General features: G+C 36.1%; 1 long non-coding RNA gene across 3 annotated transcripts in view; it reads right to left on the bottom strand.

The window, feature by feature from the left end:
• The window catches only part of LOC105856619 (uncharacterized), a 104,193-nt gene extending 103,258 nt beyond the window's left edge, over nucleotides 1-935 (bottom strand). For all 3 annotated transcript variants that reach the window (XR_012921755.1, XR_012921753.1, XR_012921754.1), the window contains exons 1-2: nucleotides 810-935; nucleotides 93-254 (exon numbers count right to left, since the gene is read on the bottom strand). This is a non-coding gene — a long non-coding RNA (uncharacterized LOC105856619). The remainder of the gene's footprint in view (nucleotides 1-92; nucleotides 255-809) is intronic.
• Between the last annotated feature and the right edge of the window lie 18,818 nt (nucleotides 936-19,753).

The raw sequence follows: 19,753 nt of genomic DNA, 5'->3' as shown, positions 1-19,753 counted from the left end.
ATTATGGCCAAAGACTACTTATATGTCCAAATACTACTTAATTCTTACACCATTACTAATAGCTCTTAATTCTGTCCATTGTGTTTGCTTACCCGTGACTTCTTCAACTCATGTTTTATCGTCCACAGGGAGAATGGCTGCATAGTTTCATGCTGCTTTTTCCCTTAATTTGAAACTTCTATTTGTCAAAAAAGCTGTGTAGGGGAGGAAAAAACAATTTTCCCTTTACACTTCTGAATTCTTAGTTGGGACCTCTGTAACAAAAGACAAATTAACAAGAGAAAAACTAATTGAAATTTACTGACATGTTATACCTCATGTATACATGGAAGACACCCACAGAAAAATGAGTAAATCTTTAAGAGGAAGCTCAGAACACTTGTTTATACGGCATTTTCAACAAAAAGTAACAATGTCAGAGAAGCAACAAGACAAAGAACCTTGAATCTCTAATGGTAGCAAATTGTGAGAAGCCATATAAATAGCAAATTGATTGTAGATAAAAACTGTTATATAGATTGAAGTACCCAGACACAAAGGGACAACCTCCATTTTGCTTCTTCCTGAGTGCCGCCATTTTCAACATTCCCTCCCTGAAGATAAGCATCTATTTCCTTCAAAAAACTAAGAAAAGCCACCAGAAAGGTCTACACCCCCTCAAGTCCCGTATGGACTCTCCGAAAGCCCTTTAAAATCCCCCCCTGCCTGTAAGAGCCGTGCTTCTGCCCTCTCTGTCAGAGGCCCTTCTCAGGTTTTTCTATTAAAACCTGTCTTTGCCCACCAAAGCCTGTATTCTTTTCTCCTCTTACCTCACATTTTGGTGCCAAAACCCAGGACGGGTATCGGGAGTGGAGCTCTTTGCAACCCAGGAAGCAGAGGGCTGCCGCAGCTCGCAGGGACTTACTCCTGGATTCCACAGTGTCCGGCTACCCAGATCCTCTGACCCTTGCCTTTTCTATATCCGGGTCTCCAGCCCCTATGGGATAAGACCGTCTGCTCCAGCTCTCACAGGAGTTCCTTCCGGGTCAGGCCCAAGTTGGGGGTTTATACTGACCTGCCTGTTGCCACGAGGTTTCTGGATTCTTCTCATGTCTTCTCTCTTTGTCTTTCACTCTCCTGGCTTCAGAGGCGAGAGGCCATTTGACGATTCTTTCTCAAACATCCAAAAGCCCAGCAATTCGCCTGATAAGAAGTGGTAAGCCACTGGTAAGAAATGGCTTTCTACCTTGTCCCCCACAGTAACTGGGGGGTGGGATTCAGCCGTCCCTATATTCCTGGGGAAGTTTCAGGACCCTTGGTCTCGGCTTGAGAACCTGGGAACGCATGATTCTCATCCACCTCCTTTCAGTTCTTTTCGGTAGGTTTATTTCTGAGCCTGGCTCCTCTGAGAGGGACACCTTTCGGAGTCAGTGAGAGATCTTCGGCTAACTTCGCCGTGGGTTCGGGTGCTTCCGCCTTGCCGCCATCTTCCCCTTTGGGGTGTTGTCTTCTTAACCTTTAAAAACTGTGCCTGCACGGTTACCTTAAAAAGAAATGCCTCATTTTATTTTGTAATACAGCATGGCCCCAATATAAATTAGATAACGACAACTGATGGTCGTAAAATGGCACATCTGATCATCAGATCCTTTGTGATCTGTACAGTTTCCACAGGAATGGCAAATGGTCAGAAGTCCCCCATGCACAGACTTTTTCCTATCTCTGCTCGTGCCCGTTCTTGTGCTAGGATTGTTCCCCTTACCAAGCTCTTTTATTGGGAGAAAATCCTCTTTCTAGTCTGTCCTTTCATCCAGCCGTTGAATCCCCTCCTTATGCACCAGGACACTACTTCTTCTTCCTTGTCAGCTTCTCATTACCCTCCCACACCACCATCTCCTGACACCGCAACACCCCTACTCCCTCCCTGACCATTTCCCCCCATAACCTGATCTAAAAATGGGACTTGCCTAGTCCTGGGTCCTCGCATCTTTTTCCGCTCCGGGAAGTAGCCGATATAGAAGGCATTGCATGAGTCAATGTTGCTTTTACCATGGCTGACCTTTCCCAATCAAAAAACAACTGGGTTACTTTTCAGAAAACCCAACACACTATAGGCAGGAGTTCTTACATCTTACACAAACCTTCAACTTAAACTTCACATGACTTATACGTCATCATAATTTCCACTCTTAACACCGGAGGAAAAGAACTCATCTGGCGTTCAGCTGAGGCTCACTTGGATGACCTACACATTCAGTCCCACCACAAACTGGTTGCGACAGAGGCTGTTCTTTCTCCAGACCTAATTGGACCTATCAGCAAGGTGACCCCGGCCTCTTATCACGAGATCATATGGTGACCTGCCTCTTAGCAGGCATGGCCAAAAATGTCCATAAGGCTGTAAACTGGAACAAGATTACAGAGGTCACACAAGGGCAACAGGAAAAGCCTGCCCTCTTTTTATCTCACCCGACCTTAACCAGGCCTTAACCAAATACAACAATGTAAACTCGGAATCCACGGAAGGGCAGACTCTATTACACCTTCATTTTATCTCTCAGTCTGCCCCTGACATCGGGAAAAAATTTTAAAAAACTAGAAAAGGGACCACAGACCTCATGGAAAGAACTCCTTGAAATGGCCTTCAAAAATTTTAACAATAGGGAGAAGAGGAATATCAGGCCCCAAAAGAAAAGTATCTTCGCTTAAAATACCAGATGCTTGCCTCCATCCAAAATCTAGCTCAAGACAGCTCTCACAAAAGATTCCTAAAACAAATTCCTAAAAACCCTCAGGCACTTGCTTTCAGTGTGGCACATATGGACACTGGACAAAAGCCTGTCCTAATCCTCATCCACCCTGTAAGCTGTGCCCTTTGTGCAGCCAATGGGGCCACTGGAAAATGGACTGCCCTCAACAGGGACACTCTCTCCACTTGAGTGCACCATCTGAGGCCCCCAGACCTTCACCTAACAAGCTCCCCTCACTCTTGGCACTGACAGCAGAGGACTGAGGCTGCCCAGGCTGATCAGGCCTCATGTCCAGCGCAACCACCGAGTCTCGGTAATTGGGATGGTATATGGTTAAGACTGTTTCATTTCTTCTGGATACAGGGGCAAGTTTATCTGTATTATCTCAATTCCATAGCCCAATGCCTGCTCCTCCATCTCTGTAATCCATGTGAAGGGCATCAAGGAAACCCCACTTGAAACTCCCCCTCTTTACTGTACCTTTTTCAATACCAGCTTTGTACATTCTTTTTTAGTTATTCCCCATTGTTCCACTCCCTTATTGGGAAGGGATCTCCTCCATAAACTAGGCAGACAAGTTCACTTCCTGCAACACACCCCGACTCCACAGTTGCTTCTTTGCTAAGAGCTACCCCCCCCTTCAAAAAAGTGAGGAGATTCTACTTTCAGAAATTGACCCATCAGTCTGGGACACTGACCATGCAGTCGTAGCCCGTCTTGATGACCCTGTGTAGGTTTTCCTGGGGGATGCCAGTTGCTACATAGCTGTACCCCAATACCCCCTCAGGCCACAAGGACTGAGGCCACAAAACCTATTATTTCTTGCCTCCTCTCCATGTGTATCCTTAACCCTATTCACTCTCCTCATAACACCCCCATTCTTCCTGTCAAAAAACCAAATGGCTCCTATCGTCTAGTTCAGGACATCCATTAAGTGAATGTATCAGTAACTCCAGTACACCCAGTGGTGCCTAATCCCTACACCCTCTATTCACAAATACCTTCTTCTGCCACCCTTTTCTTTGTTCTCAATTTAAAGAATGCCTTCTTTTCCATCCACATCCACAGAGATTCTCAACCTATAATCACATTTACTTGGACAGATTCTGACACACATGTGTCCCAAAAATTGACCTGGACAGTTCTACCTCAAGGGTTCAAAGACAACCCCCATTTTATTGGTCAAGTTTTATAGGCTGACTTGGCCCACTTTTCCCCGGCCCTAGTTCTCTACTACAATATGTAGATGACCTCCTTTTCTGCAGCCCTTCCTGGAAGTAATGTTAGAATAAAACTATTTACCTTCTCAATTTCTTGCACCAATGTGAATATTGGGTCTCTCAGAATAAGGCCCAACTCTTGTCTCCCAAAGGACCCTACCTTTGGCTTTTAACAACTCTAGGAAATCCTAAAAGAGTGATAACAGGAAATTCAAAATGTACCTCTGCTTGTGACAAAAAGAGATCTCTTCTCCTTTCTTGGCCTCACAGGGTATTTTCATATATGGATATCTAATTTCATCTTAATTTACAAACCCTTGTACAGTGCTACAAAGGGAAACTTAGTGGAACTCCTTCCTCTTACTTCTGATACGTATGCATCCCTCAAGACCTTCGAACAGGTTCTATAACAAGCCCCTCCATTAGGGCAATCTCTCTAGACCCTTCCATTTGTATCTGCACAGAGCGCAAAACCTGGCCCTGGGCCTCCTAGTTCAGCCTATAGGAGATTCTGTACAACCAATTGCTTATTTTTCTAAACAATTTGACCCCATTTACCAGGCATGACCACTATGCTTAAAGGTACTAGCCACTGCTTCTCTACTTATCCCAGACATGCAAAGATGATTTTCTATGAGCCCTTAGTAATTTGTTCCTCCCACAGCCTCCAGGGTATATTAAATCACAGAGCTCTTTCATCTATCTCTTTTTCCAGAATTCAAGTTCTTCATGCCACCCTGATACAGCCCTACATTTCCTTCCAACGCTGCTCACCAACTAACTGGCCACTCATGCCTTTTAATCATTCAGTTGACCCTGAAGACTTTCACTCTTGATCCGATATTATGGATGGCTCCCTTACTCCCTTTTACCACATTGGCATGAACCTCATAGCAGGTGCTCCTGACTGGTTCATAGATGGCAGTGCTACTAAAGCGGTGCCCCTCTCAGTGGGCTACATCATTGTCCAGGCCTTCCAGGGCACCAACATGGGGCAATAAATTTCTGCAGAGACAGATATTGAAGCATCCCCTTTGCCCCCTAGGACAACTTCCCAACAAGCAAAACTAATTGCCTTAACCTGGCCTCTAACTTTGGCCAAAGGGAAAAAGGTTAACATCTATACAGACTTAAATATGCATATAACATGCTACATTCCAATACCCAAATCTAGACAGAATGAGGTTTCTTAATGGTAAAAGGCTCTCCTATTATTAATGGCAAATTAATTAATTCCTTTCTCCAGGCTGCCTTACTCCCCGATCAAGTCTCCCTCATCCATTGTAAAGGCCACCAAAAAGGACTTTAGCTATATTTCCACGGGCAACTGAGAGGCCCACTTTTGGGCCAAACAGGCCACTTCACACTAGGCTGTCCCTCATTATATTTTCCCTCTAATGGGTGAAGACAGTCCACAATACATTCAATCCCAAATCGAAAAGCTCAAGGAGGAGGGAGAACATTTTTAAAATCTGTATTGGTATAAAAATCATAAGTTAATCCTCCTGATAAATCTGCCCTCCCTCTCCTCAAACACCTTCACTCTCTCTTTCATGCAGGCCTGGTTCCACTTCAACACTTTCTCACTACTCAAGTTCACTTTTTACCTCAACACAAGGAATTACTTTAAACCCTTACCAAGGAATGTAATATTTGTCAAATTACCTCTACTCAATCCAAAATCTGGCCTCTCCCTTTCCCCACCCACCAAGTGAGGGGCTCACTCCCTGGACAGGATTGGCAAGTTGATTTCACTCAGATGCCCCCTATCTGGAAAACATGCTACCTTCTGGTGTTTGTTGATACTTTTTTAGGATGGGTAGAGGCCTTCCCTACCACCAACAAACAGGCCTCCACTGTTACCCAAAATGTCTTAGATGATATTATTCTTAGGTTTGGTTTCCCCATCTCCCTACAGTCTGACAATGTACCTGAATTCACCTCTCAGAATCTTGCTTCAACCTTAAACATTACTTGGAACTTCCACATCCCTTACCACCCCTAATCTTCTGGGAAAGTAGAGTGGATAAATGAAATCCCTATTCCCAATTTACCCTCAACACTTCCCCCTTACTTAAATGACACTATCTCCCTTGTGAGCTCTCTACTGAAAAAACATACTTCAACTGTAAGACTAGCATGCTGGATATGCCTTCACCTCTCCCAAACAGCCAATCTCTCTGTGCCCGCCCCTCTTGATAAATAGGTGATGGAGAGAGGGTGCACTTTAGGAAAATCCACCATGAGGCCTACATGGCCCAGACCTCCCTCTGGACTGGAACTTTTTCCTTCAGTGCCCCAGCCCAACACCAGACCAACAGCCTTTGAGATGATCTTAATACCATAAAACCCCCTCAGTGATTAGTCCAGGGACCAATTCAAATGGGACTAATTATAGCTTATCATGCCCCCCTTTGTATATTGCCCTTTATGCAATCCACTCTAGTGGGGACCTTCCCTGAGGGAAGTTGCAACAGCACCATCATCATATCCCCAGCCCAGTCACATAGAGACTGGCAGGCTCCATATAGCAAAGCATATCACCGATGCGATCAAGTCTGACTTACCGACTTCCTTACCTTTTCTGAAAACATTTCAGACCCTCCTCCCACTATTGTAGGATGGGGCACTAGGCCTCTAACTTCCAAATCAGATTTCCTCCAATTAGCAGATTAAGGCAAGTATTCACGGTTCATATCTTTAACAAGACTGTCCGTCTATTTCTGGACTTGTACAGAGGTGAGGTGTGACTACACCTTACCTCTGAAATACTCATCTCCCTACTGATACCTTTACCTCTTCTACGGCAGCCTCCCTAGGACACAGCTTCAACCTCTGGTCATCATTCCCAAACAATGGAAGACCCTTTGGTCCACTAATCACTTTTGACCTCTTTCCTTGTATTGATTACACTGAAGATGTATTCTGGCTCTGTGGAACTCTGGCCTTTTTGTGTCTCCCTACCAACTGGACAGGCTCCTGTGTACTAGTTTTCTTATCTCCTTCCATTTACTTTGTCCCGCTTGACACTTCCGTCCCTGTGCCGCCAGGGCTGGGGCAGCTAGACTCTAAAAACAAGTTGAACAATTTGCTAACACTTCTCATGACTTCACATGGAACGTCTCTCTTCCCTCAGTTATCCAGTGGCTCCTGCCCTTCATATCTCCTGTAATCCTAATTCTTTTGGTCCTTTTATTTCTCCCCTATTTAATAAATCTGATAACAAAAGTTCATTCTGCACACGGTAACTGCAATAACATGAACCACAATGCAGCAAAACTTCCAGAGGGTCCTTCACCTCTGGACGCTATGGGAAAAAAAGGGAACACCGCTTCCATTCAGCAGGAAATAGTTGGACCAAAGATTGAGGCCACTTTTCTATATTCAATAATGGGTCTGGAATGAGGAACCAGGATGCAAAAGTAAAACCGCCATCTTGCCTCTTCTCAACCCCCACCATTTTCAACATTCCTTCCAAGAAGGTAAGCATCTGTTTCCTGCAGAAAACTAAGAAAACTGTCAAAAAGGTCTCCACCTCCTCAAGCCCCATACCACCTCTCCGAAAGCCCTTAAAAACCCCTCAGCCTGGAGGTACCGAGGTTTCTGCCCTCTGGTTCAGAAGGCCTTTCTCAGGTTTCCCTATTAAAACCTGTCTTTACCCACCAAAGCTGTCTCTTGCCTCTATTCTTTTCTCCCTTTACCTGACACAGATTACTCTGGTGCTGTCTCCATGTTGATATGGGGCTAAAATTGTCTTTCTTTGGTGATCAACCTTTGTCCTTTCTGGTAGGGAGGAGGGGTAAAATTATGTCTTGCTTTAGCCAAATAAGAGGAAGGGCAGAGAGCTTTTCTTGTATCTGCTTTTCGGGTTGCTTTCAAATTAAAGTAATCCCTATGCTAAAGTGGCATATTTTGGTGTGGTGTATTCTGCTACCCTTCAGCTGCCTGCTCTGCTTTAGCAGGGAAAGAATCCTAGGATTCATACCAACTATTTTTAACACATTGACTACCACACTAAAAAACAAAACAAAAAAATAAAAATTTCCTGGGGCAATGGTGTTTTATTATGAAAATAGAATAAAAACTTCAAAAACAAAATAAGCCTTTCTAATTTAGTGAAAATCTTGTTATTTTTTTCTTATTTTCTGTGCATGAATTATATGAAATTCACACAGTACTAGAATCAGTTTTTAGACTGCACACCATTGAGTTGTATTTATTGAATTTGTTTCTGAAAATTGAGTCTTCAGGTGCATAAGGCCCCAGGCTCAAAACTAGTGTGAGTTAAATACAACTCACACGGCAATTAATGTGATAAAAACTGTCAGTTTTTGTAGTTTTATTGTTTGTCTCAGAAACAGGATGGCAAACTACTCATGAATACAATATATTCTTCCAGAACCAGCCAGTGGTTTGTTTTTGTATATATCATTTCCACTTCATGAATGAGTTCTGCTGAGCCGCATATAAAAATAAATATCTCTAACATTACCAACGACGTAATAGGTACTTTAGGTCTAAAAATTATTTCACGTCTCTTGATATTTGCACCCGTCTCCTCTAAAGCTAAGTGAAAGGTCACCATTTTTTGTTTGTTTTGAAGAGACTAAATCTAGCTGCTGTACAATAGAGATTGTTCAAAACCCTAGTATTTGCTAGCCCTTAGAGAGACTCAAGATTGAACGTATCTATTTGCCTGTTCTTTGCAAAGTACTGTGTGCTTTACTATGAATTTATATAGCCTCAAATAGTACTACATGGGGTATACTCCACTGAAAGATTCTAAAGAGAGTTTTAATTCCATACTCTATCCAAATCCATTTCATAGAACAGGAAAAGCAGAGGACTATCTTATGTATTGGACCTAACAGGAAGTCCAGATGTAAATGTTTCAGTAGAATGACAGGGTATTGTACATTTTTATTATTAGTTTGGTTTATTACTACATATGATACAACTTCCATGGCCCCAACCAATATTATTTCAGTAAATTATTGGGCTGGTACCTACATTTTATTCAAATTATCCTAGGCTACTATATATACTATCACACTTCTTCAACTTTTCCTGGCTTCTTACTGTGAGATGAGAATTTTCTTGATATTCTTATTATATTGTTTTATGATAGAGAACTCAGGTACCTTTAGAGGAGGGAATATGAATTCTATCATAACCTACCATTCAAATAGACTTGCATTAGTATTAACCATTTTTATATTTAAATATTAAATAGATTACCTGTTAAGTTTCCTAAAGAGCTTTACCATCTGTGGCATGGTGCAAAGTATTGCTAGAACTGATTTACAATAAGCTATTAGTCTCTATAAGTAGTAAGTCATTATGTTTAAAATTTAGAGAGGAATATTATAAAATTAGACTCCTGATTCTATTATAATTAAATGTAAAATTTAAGTTTTTCTGTTTATATGATAAATAAATGGGAGGGTTAGTAAATTATAAAGGTTTCTATGTAGCATGAGCAATTAAAAAGCAAAGAGTAAACTTGCCAGACATTTGGCCAAATGCTTGCAATCTATTCACACATCAAATACAGCTAATAAGCAATCATGTAGAAATGATGCCACTAGAAGCTTATTTTTTTATTCGTAGTCTTCCAATCTAAATTGTCAACTTAATTCTAATTATTTTTTATTTATTTATTTATTTAGAGACAGAGTCTCACTTTGTTGCTCAGGCTAGAGTGAGTGACGGGGCATCAGCCTAGTTCACAGCAACCTCAATCTCCTGGGCTCAATAGATCCTACTGCCTCAGCCTCCCGAGTAGCTGGGACTACAGGCATGTACCACCATCCCCAGCTAATTTTTTGTATATATATATATTTTTAGTTGGTTAATTAATTTATATTTTTAGTAGAGATGGGGTCTCGCTCAGGCTGATTTTGAACTCCCTACCTCAAGCAATCCGCCTGCCTTGGCCTCCCAGAGTGCTAGGATTATAGGCCTGAGCCACCACTCCCGGCCTCTAATTATTTTTTAATCAGGGCATTACTGTCCACTCCAAGTTTTATTTTCATTTCTCTAATATTTTCCCCTTATTCTTGGATGTATCATAGTATGTGATCATCACATACAAACACTTAACAATTTTAAAAATTTGAATAATTAAAATTGAAAAATTAAAGGAAATTTGGTATTATAAGTCAGGCATTTAATGGAGAACATACATCCAAAAATACTGTTCAAAAAACAATGTTAACATAAACAACTTTGTTACTGACTGAGAGAAATTTTCATAATGTATTTAAATGTCACTATGAGAAAGAAAATATGTATATTTTTTATTTCAAATATAAGAACATGTCTTACTTGCTTTTAGAATTACAATTTGCAATTGTTACACAATCTCATTGTCATCTAGATTTTCTATTAAATAATTCATTTCCTAAATATCTTAACATAACAAAGCATCAAAGCCTTGTAATGCTCTTGAATTTCAACAGGTCAAGAAAATTGTTGCTAACCAAATGAATTAGTATAGTGATAAATGGTGCAGATTAACTTTACATACTTGACAAAAGACATTCAGACCATTATAAGCATTTTTTTTTAATTTCCTTTCTCTCAGGCTTGAAGGTTATTCACAAAAGAACCAAATTGTGTTAAATTGATTGAATTTACCTACTTTATGGCAGTGCTTTACAGAATAATTAAAGATGTCTTTCTACAAAATCATTACCAACAATGCTAGCCTCTGATCAATTCAGTCCAATTAGAACAAACAAAGATTTCTGATCGGACACTTTAGTGAGTACAATTTAATTTAATTCAATTTAAACACCTCTACCACATTGTGATAATTTTCCAATTTTTATCACTTCAATTTTTAACTCCTCTATTGTCAAGCATGTATTTTCCTGTATGTGGGTATCTGTATCTAAAGCTGTTACTAGAATTTTAAAATTTCATACACATCATTATTATATGCTCCATGAACACAAAAGAGTGGGAAGTTAACATTTGTATTGACATAATTATTTAGGAAATTACATTATATGTTCCACTTAGTATTTATAAATTTATATTTATATATATGTGATATATATATATACACACACACACATATACATACATACAAACACACAGAATGGCCTCTACATAATCTCTGGAAAATTGTTTATATCAACTAATATATCATGACAATTTCCCCAGGATATTATACATAAATGGATGTAGGTATAGTCACATATATACACACATACATACTATATCTGTGTCTGTATATATAGACCCTTGCTAATAGTTGAAATTTTGAATCATTCTAATATTTGATCCTTTTTAAAATTACTTTCAGTTAAAGTTTGCAATAAACACCTAGGATACCTTTCTTAACATGAGGAAGAGTAAATAAACAGAAATGTCTCCTTGAACACATGATAAGGACAACTAAAGGAAACAGGAATATGTTGATGCGTTAGTGTATTAGATATATTAAAGGAGAAATTGACCCAACCCAGGTCGATCCTTGAGGATTAAGAGAATGCCAGGTTTTTTTTAATTATTCAAGTTTGAAACAATCACTTTCATACTTCTAGTAACCAGATTCCCCATAAAAATACCTGTGAGAATACCTGTAAGTCCTGATTTTTGAAAAAGATATCAAGGTCATTCAACAGAAAAAGACAGTCTTTTCAACAAATAGTGCTCACAAGTCTGGATATGCACATTCAAAGAACAAAGTTCAACCTTCATCTAACAATATATATAAAACTTAACATGTATTGAAATCTATATGTAAGGCCTAAAACTATAATACTCTTTGGAAAAAACTTAGGGCAAAACCTCTATGACATTAGATTAGATAGTGATTTCTTGGATAAGACATCAAAGGAATAGATAACAAAAGAAAAAACAAATTGGACTTCATGAATTTTGAAGAAAAATATGCATCAAAAGACACTGTCAACAGAATAAAAAAAAACATTTGCAAATCATATACCTGAAAAGCATTATATTTAGTATATATCAAGAACTCATAAAATTAAACAACAAAAAGCCCAGATAACTCAATGGAAAAATAGTCAAAGTACTTGAATAAACATTTCTGCAAAGAAGATATAAAATTTTCCAGTAAGCACATGAAAAGATGGTGAACATCACAATCATTAAGACAGTGCAAATCAAAACTAGAAAATATACCACCTCACACCTATTAGGATGGCTACCTTTAAGAAAACAAAATATAACAAGTGCTGTCTGAATGTGGAGAGATTGAGTCCCGTGTGCCCTCCTAGTGGGGATGTAAAAGTGGAAAACACTATGGCTGTTACTAAAATATTAAAAATAAATTTACCAAATGATCCAGTAATTCAACTTCTGGATAATTACCCAAAAGAATTTAAAGCCTCGTCTCAAAGGTTTGTACACCCATATTTACAGCAGCATTGTTCACAGTAGCTAAATCATGGAAGCAACTCAAGTGTCCATCAACAGATGAATGAATAAGCAAAGTGTGATATCTACTTACAATGGAATGTTATTCAGCATTAAAAATGAATGAAGTTCTGACACATGCTGCAACATGGATAAATTTTGAGGGCATTATTCTAAGTGAAATAAGCCAATCACAAAAAGACAAATACTATGTGATTATACTGATATTAAGTACTTAGAGTAGTTAAAATGATAGAGACAGAAAGTAGACTGGTGGTTGCCAGGGACTGGGGAAGGAGAAAATGGAAAGCTGTTATTTAATGGGTATAAAGTTTTGGTTTTACAAGATGAAAAGAGTCATAAGGATAGATGGTGGTGATGATTGCTAAACATTATTAATCTATTTAATATCACCAAACTATATTTTAAAATAATTAACATGATAAATTTTATGTTTGTTATTTTTACCACAATAAAAAATCTGATGGTGAAAAGTAACTGAAAGGAAGGAAGTTGCATAAATATATATTCTTTAGATCTTTAGATTAGAAATAGGATAAGAGAATGGTGTATTCCATTCTTGATTTCCCAAAATTGATTAACATCAGGGCACAGGATAACAAAAAAAAAATCCACAACAGAAAACAATATACAATATTTAATCAATTGTGAATGAACCCACGCCCCTACCCTTCAGTCTCCATTGTGTATTATTCCACACTCTATGTCCATGTATATACATTATTTAGCTCCCACTTATAAGTGAGAACACACAATATTTGTCTTTCTGTGTCTGAATTGTTTCACTTAAGATAATGGCTTCCAGTTCCATCCATGTTGCTGCAAAAGACAAGACTGCATTCTTTTTTATGGCTGCAGCCATAAAAAAGTACTATTCTATTATATTTAGTATATATCAAGAACTCATAAAATTAGCCAAAAAAGTACTATTCTATTGTGCATATAAACCACATTCTCTTTATCCATTTATCCATTGATATGTAGATTGATTCCATATCTTTGCTATTGTGAACAGTATTGTGATAAACATACAAGTACATGTATCTTTTCTCCATTCTTTTAATTTACTTTTAATTAACTTTCATTTAGATTTTTTTAAGTATTTATATTCTAATGTCAATATTGCAAATTCTTTAGATGACAGAATAAATGGCACCCTTAAAATAAATCCCTGTTGCTGTATTAATTTCCTGGCAATTAATATTATTTAAATTTATTATAAATTTATAGTATATTTCTGCCACTTTGTGGACTATAACATCATATTTTTTGCTTTTTTAAGAGTTAATTATAGAAAACCACTTTTAATAAAAGCTCAATTAATAATGCCTAAATATCTCTTGATAGCAAAGAGTCTTAAAACAAATGGTTTTCTATCCTTATGCTAACTAACTTTGTCTAACGACTTTCTAGGAAAAATTTATGTCAAGTTTTTATTTTAAGAAGTCTTTTTTGAACAAAGAAAACCACAGTTAGCCAATCACTTCTGTAATTTTGAAAATTAGCAACTATTTTCAACAATGGCGAAATAACTATTAATAACAGAAAAGTACTTAGTACTTGAATTACATATTCTACCACATCCTTTATTTTCAGAATATTTTATTTAAATATCAAAGAAGTATATGATTAAAAACAGATGATTATAGAAACATGTCTATGATCCCAAAATAATAAAATCTACTTTTAGTCAGTCTTAAGAGATAAATTTTATATATCTTTACCTATCTCAACCAATGTAAGAACACTTTCTTATTAGCAAAAAGTATATTTAATTTGCAGTAATGTAGAAACAACAATTATTTTATTTTATTATTGCTTATATTTTATTCCACTAGCATTTAGCTTAATGTCCTCAATATTGTTTTGTTCAAACTATATGTGTTAAATTTCTCAGATATCATTTGAACACTTGACCACTCTGATCTTAAGGTTGGCATTTAAATCAACCAAAAAATTATGATTTAAGTGAACTTCATTGAAATTGAATATTTACAAAAATGCATAAGGTGCTTAATTTACTGTAAGTAGCAAATATTCCTTATTACCTTTACTTAACTAAAGTAAAATATATAGATTTGCCTTTGAATATTATATTTCTTTCATCTGATGTGTCATTATTTTGAATAGCTCATTCTTAGAGATAAACATAAGATTTTAAATGTTCAGAATCCCTTTTTCATGATTATTTGATTAAATTTCATATTATTTTCAGTCATTACTGAGTAAAATATATCACCCTAGAGAGAGGGCTATAGTTTAACTGTAAAAATATTCAAGATGCATGAGAGTGAGAAACACTTGTAGGTCATGGATCATTGGCTAAAGAACTGAGTGGTTACATTCACCTACATTTGAAAATTTTATAAGCCAAAAAGTGTTTCTTAAATTGAGAAAATTATTTGTATTTATCTTAAGTGCTATTTTATTTTTTAATATTGTTTCTTATTTAGTTTCATAAAAATATGTTACACTATTTTCATGGCAATTAAGTTTACTTAGACCATACAAAATAGTAAAATAATGATAATAGTAATAATAATGATAAGATGATAATAATGAAGTAGAAGAAATTAAATAGTCATAATTATCTTTTTTTTTTTTTTTTAAGTATTTTATGTCCCAAGCTCTCTGCTATGGGCTATCTGTGAATTAACTTAACTAAATCATTCCACCCAAATTATGGATACATACTGCACTAATAGGATAGTTTTTTCCTGAAAAAAGTAGAAAATCCAACTGAAGAAGAAAAACGTATTATCTCATATAGCAAAGACTCTAAGAGGTCAGCCCTCACAGTTATTTAATTCAGTGGCTGAATAATGTCATCAGGAACCCTTCTGTTTTCCTTTTCTGATCTGCCCTTCCCAGCACGGCAGCTTTATTCCCAAGCTTTCTCCTCTCATGAAAGTGAAATGGCTATGTCTATATGTGTAAAAATGAGAATATCCAATAGAACTTTGTGTGCCTTTTTTTTTAATGATAGAATTTTTTCCAGAATCTTTCCAGCAGACTTCTGCAAATATTAATATAAATATGAACTTGTATACAAATATAAATTAAATATATTTTTAACTTTTGGGGAGGCAAGATCAGGTCATAACCTGTCAGGAAGAATGAGATTTTATTGATTGGCTTAACTAAATCGGATTTAATTGTCATATGAGAGAATTAAAAACATGAACAAAATTGAAGATCTAAGGGGAAGACTGAATGTGAGGTAGGCAACCACTTATGTCTACTATAGATGCTATCTTGACTGTGTATATAATCAAACTAAGGATTAAATGGCTGGCTATATCTGCATTACAGAGAAATTTGCAGGGTGTGAATTTAGCATGATGTTATAGGATTGGATGTCACAATAAGATGAGGCACAGTAGGAGGTTAGATGCATTAAAAAGAAATTAGCTAAGACTAAAGAAGATATTTGTGTCAGAATGCAAATCATTAGCTTGTTTTCTGGGCCAGGCATTTAAGACAGGGACCTAGCTAATTCTTTTCCTGTTCTTTTTCTCCTTCTTTTTTTTTTTTTTTTTTTTGTTGTTGTTTGTTTGTTTAAGGTGAGAGATTCTGGAGCATATTTGAATGTTGAAACAATGATCTAATTAATATATAGGATGATGCTAATGAAATAGAGAATAAACAAGTAGCCAGGGGAGCAATTTCTTTCATAAGTTACTAATGGAGGAAAACAAAAACACTTAGAGATTTATCTTTGACAGACGAAAATTTCTTAAAATAGTTGAGATGAATAATATATATATATATGTCTGTACAGAGACACACACACACACATACAGAGTAAAGGTTGGAATATTATTCATGAAAGATGGAGCAATTTCTTAATTGTTTCTTTTTCCTCAGTGAATTAGGTTACCATGTTGTTATATAGAGGTGAGATGTAAGAAAAATTGAGTGGGAAATTTGAAGACTAATAAAATAGTGTGTAAATGTAGTAAGTAAATTAAATTTGTTATTCTGGGATATTAAAAGAAAATAACTCAGTCTTGGTATCTGATATCTAATATTATAAACACAATTATTATCCTGACTATAATAACAAATTATTTTTTCTAGATCTGCATTTATCACTTTAATCACGTGAAGCACTTTTGAAAGTTTCTTGTAGCCTTCTAAAGAAATTTTTTCAAACCAAACCGTACCTACATTGAATGAATTCTGGCAGTCTTTCCAGAATTCTGACATATTTTCAAATGCATGTCTAATAGTTTTAAATACATTTTATTTTTATCTTAGTAATAACTTAAAAGAATTTAGTATAAACATTTTCTGGATCCGGATTTTTTCTACCTCATCACTATTGACATTATGGAATGGATAATTTTTTTGTTGCAGAGGCTGTCCTGTTCATTTTTGCATGTTCAGAATTATCCTTAGCCTAACTGGCTAGATACTGTAGCACTCCCCACTCCTGGCTGTGAAAACTGGAAAAAATAAAAATAAATTTTAAAATCTCCAGACATTGCTAGCATCTTCTAGGGGAAAAATTGGCTGAGATTCAGAACCACTGTTCTAGCTTATGGGGATAACTACTTTTAACAGACTCATGTGCTATGCCTCCAATGCTTGTTTTTATATTTGGGATAACAATTACACAGGCCCTAGTGATACAAGATTAAATGTAGGATAATAAGAAAATAACAACGATAAGATTAACATGTAAATTATGTGTTGCAACCAATGTAAGGCTCTGTGCCATGCTGTATTGAAATGTTTCTAGTTTCTGAAATAGAAAAAATATGGTAGAAATGTCATAACCTTTGGTGAATGCACATTTTATCTTTAACAATGTTAGTCTGCCCAATATTTTAATCTGTCTTTCTAGTACCACTGAAAACTACTGAGGCTCTTTCTTCTTTCCCAACATGTTTATTCACACTTTTATTGTTAATATTATCCTCAACTTTAATTTTTTATTGTTTTATTTATCCCTTTATCTTTCACAGGTTTCTTTCCAGACACTATTAATTTTTAAGTTGTCTGTAATAATTAAAATGATTTTCTGGAGAAAGTGTTACTAGAAATCACCATGCACTTTGGAAAGTGATGGGAACAATTACTTTAATGTTTTCAAACTTTAGAACAAAAGTATGTCATAATGAAAATGCTAACAAAAACAAGTATTAGTATTTGAGTGGCATTCAAATTTCAGTTTGCTAAGTGATATAAACAGATTGCATGCTCCTATCAAAAAATATAAAACTTTATATTAAGAAGTCAAGAGTGCCATTGTGCTTTAATCAGGCATTCATGTAAATGGAAATGAGCAAGACTAATTCTTTAGAATATAGATGCTGAGCCAATCAACCTTATAATAAAATAACTGGTTAATCTAACAGCACTCAGGTAAGGAACTATACTTTAAAATAAATCCATCTATAACACAATACATAAATTTGTTAAATCCAAAGGTAACATATTTGTTGCTGTCTTTGGATATGCTTTGACATATCTTCACCCAAAATGTCAAAAATAATACATACTTTCTTTACTGTAGCATTCTTGTGAAAGTATTTATTTATAACACAGTTTGCTTATGTTACTTTTAGGTCAATATGTTACTTGTTTTTTTTTTAATTTCTTTATTGATACATAATATTTGTACATATTTATGGGATACATGTGATATTTTGTTACATGCATAGAATGTGTAATGATCAATTTAGGGTATTTAGGATATCCATCACTTTTAGCATTTATCATTTCTCTGTGTTGGGACTTGATATTTTTATCATTAAATGTACATTTCTTTGGGGCTATATATTCTCTCAGTTGATTATATGTGAGGACCTAGAAGGCAGGTCCCAGCTAGTGCACCTCTCGATGAGTTCAGAAAATGTTTTTGTGGGCGTTAGCCCAAGTTTAGATATTCTGATATGACAATCTGGTTTAATCACCTTCTGTTTTTCTCACACCTACAAACAAGAGAATGAGCTTTCCCTTTACTCAGCTAAAGGAGCTGCTCTTTCCAACAATTTTCTTGAGTTGCAATATCTTTGATGTAAGGATAAGATGCACATAAATAGATCAGTGGGCCTGCCCTCTTATCAGCTCCCATGAATGCCAAAGTTTGTGAGTCAGTAGGAAAAGACTTTCCACCCCTTCAGATGCTCTTGCTACTGGATTTCTGCTTCTTAACAGTGTAGGAGTAAAAGCACAATATAGAGAAAATAAATATGCAGCTAAAATATCTACCTTTCTTCATACTTGGGATCTCCTCTTCTTCCACATTGAGGGATCAATCACAAACTTTCATAGCAGACTTTTTTCCCATTATATTTGGCTCTTATGTTTAGTAGGTCTGTGGCATTTGTAGCATCTCTGGACTTGGAATCATCATTAGAAAGAGAAATTTCTACATCATGGGATGTAGAAATCTGATTGGTTAAACTTTGTATATTTTTAAAAACTGTCAAGTTGTAAATGCTGTATTTTAGGAATGCTTAATTATCAAGGAGAGTGGCTCTGCACTATATCTTTTTAAGTATTGTGTACTGCAATGTTTTTAATGTGCTGCATACATACATACTCAATACACACTAAAAAGCTATTATTGTCTTAAGTGTAACAGACTGTCATAGTTTTGTAGTTCACAGTTATTGAATAAATATACATATGATGCTTCCAATTATCCTTAAATCTCCCCCATGGTTCAACTGAATCGAGAACTCATCAGTGAGTGATTAGATGAAAAGCTTTAGAATTGACTTTATCACTCAGTGTGCCCACCCCAAATTCTCACACTCCTCTCTTTGTATGTATATTTTTTTATTCTTCAAAGCTTTCCTGTATCATAGATAATCCCCTATCTTTCCTAATCTAAAAAGAACCAGAAATTTTTCATCTCAGGCACCATCTAAGATTGATAAATGTAATCACAGCTGATGCAACCCTAGTTCAAATATCTGGTTCATTGGTTTATTTTTAAACACATCATATTTATTCAATCAAATTATAGCCAGCTTCTTACTCTTACCTTACTCCCAAGACTTTTATATCATTAATTGGACTTGCAAACTTCAATCTCAGTAGCTTATTTCTTCCTCTGATGTAGCCAGTGATGAGAAATGTCTAATTCCTATTGTCTCAATTATTTTATCATCTTAAGACAAATTCAGCATAAAAATCACATGTCTAGCTTGCTTATTTTAATTATTACAAAATAAAATTATGATTAATTTTAACTTGTGAGCCAAGATATAATATCCAGATCCAAGTATAAAGAAACTTTTGTTTCTTTATTTTTGGAGAGATGAGTTTTTATAGGTGAAGATGTAGGGAATATGAGAGATTTGATATAAATTCTATGAACTATCTGACATGCTTCACTTTTTTTCTCATTTCAAGGTTAAAAAATATTGTCACATA

Source organism: Microcebus murinus, chromosome 11 (assembly GCF_040939455.1).
Source record: "Microcebus murinus isolate Inina chromosome 11, M.murinus_Inina_mat1.0, whole genome shotgun sequence".
In the NCBI taxonomy this organism is placed as follows: Eukaryota; Metazoa; Chordata; class Mammalia; order Primates; family Cheirogaleidae; genus Microcebus; species Microcebus murinus.
The sequence above is the reverse complement of the archived record's forward strand: the minus strand, read 5'-3'. Positions and strand labels throughout refer to the sequence as shown.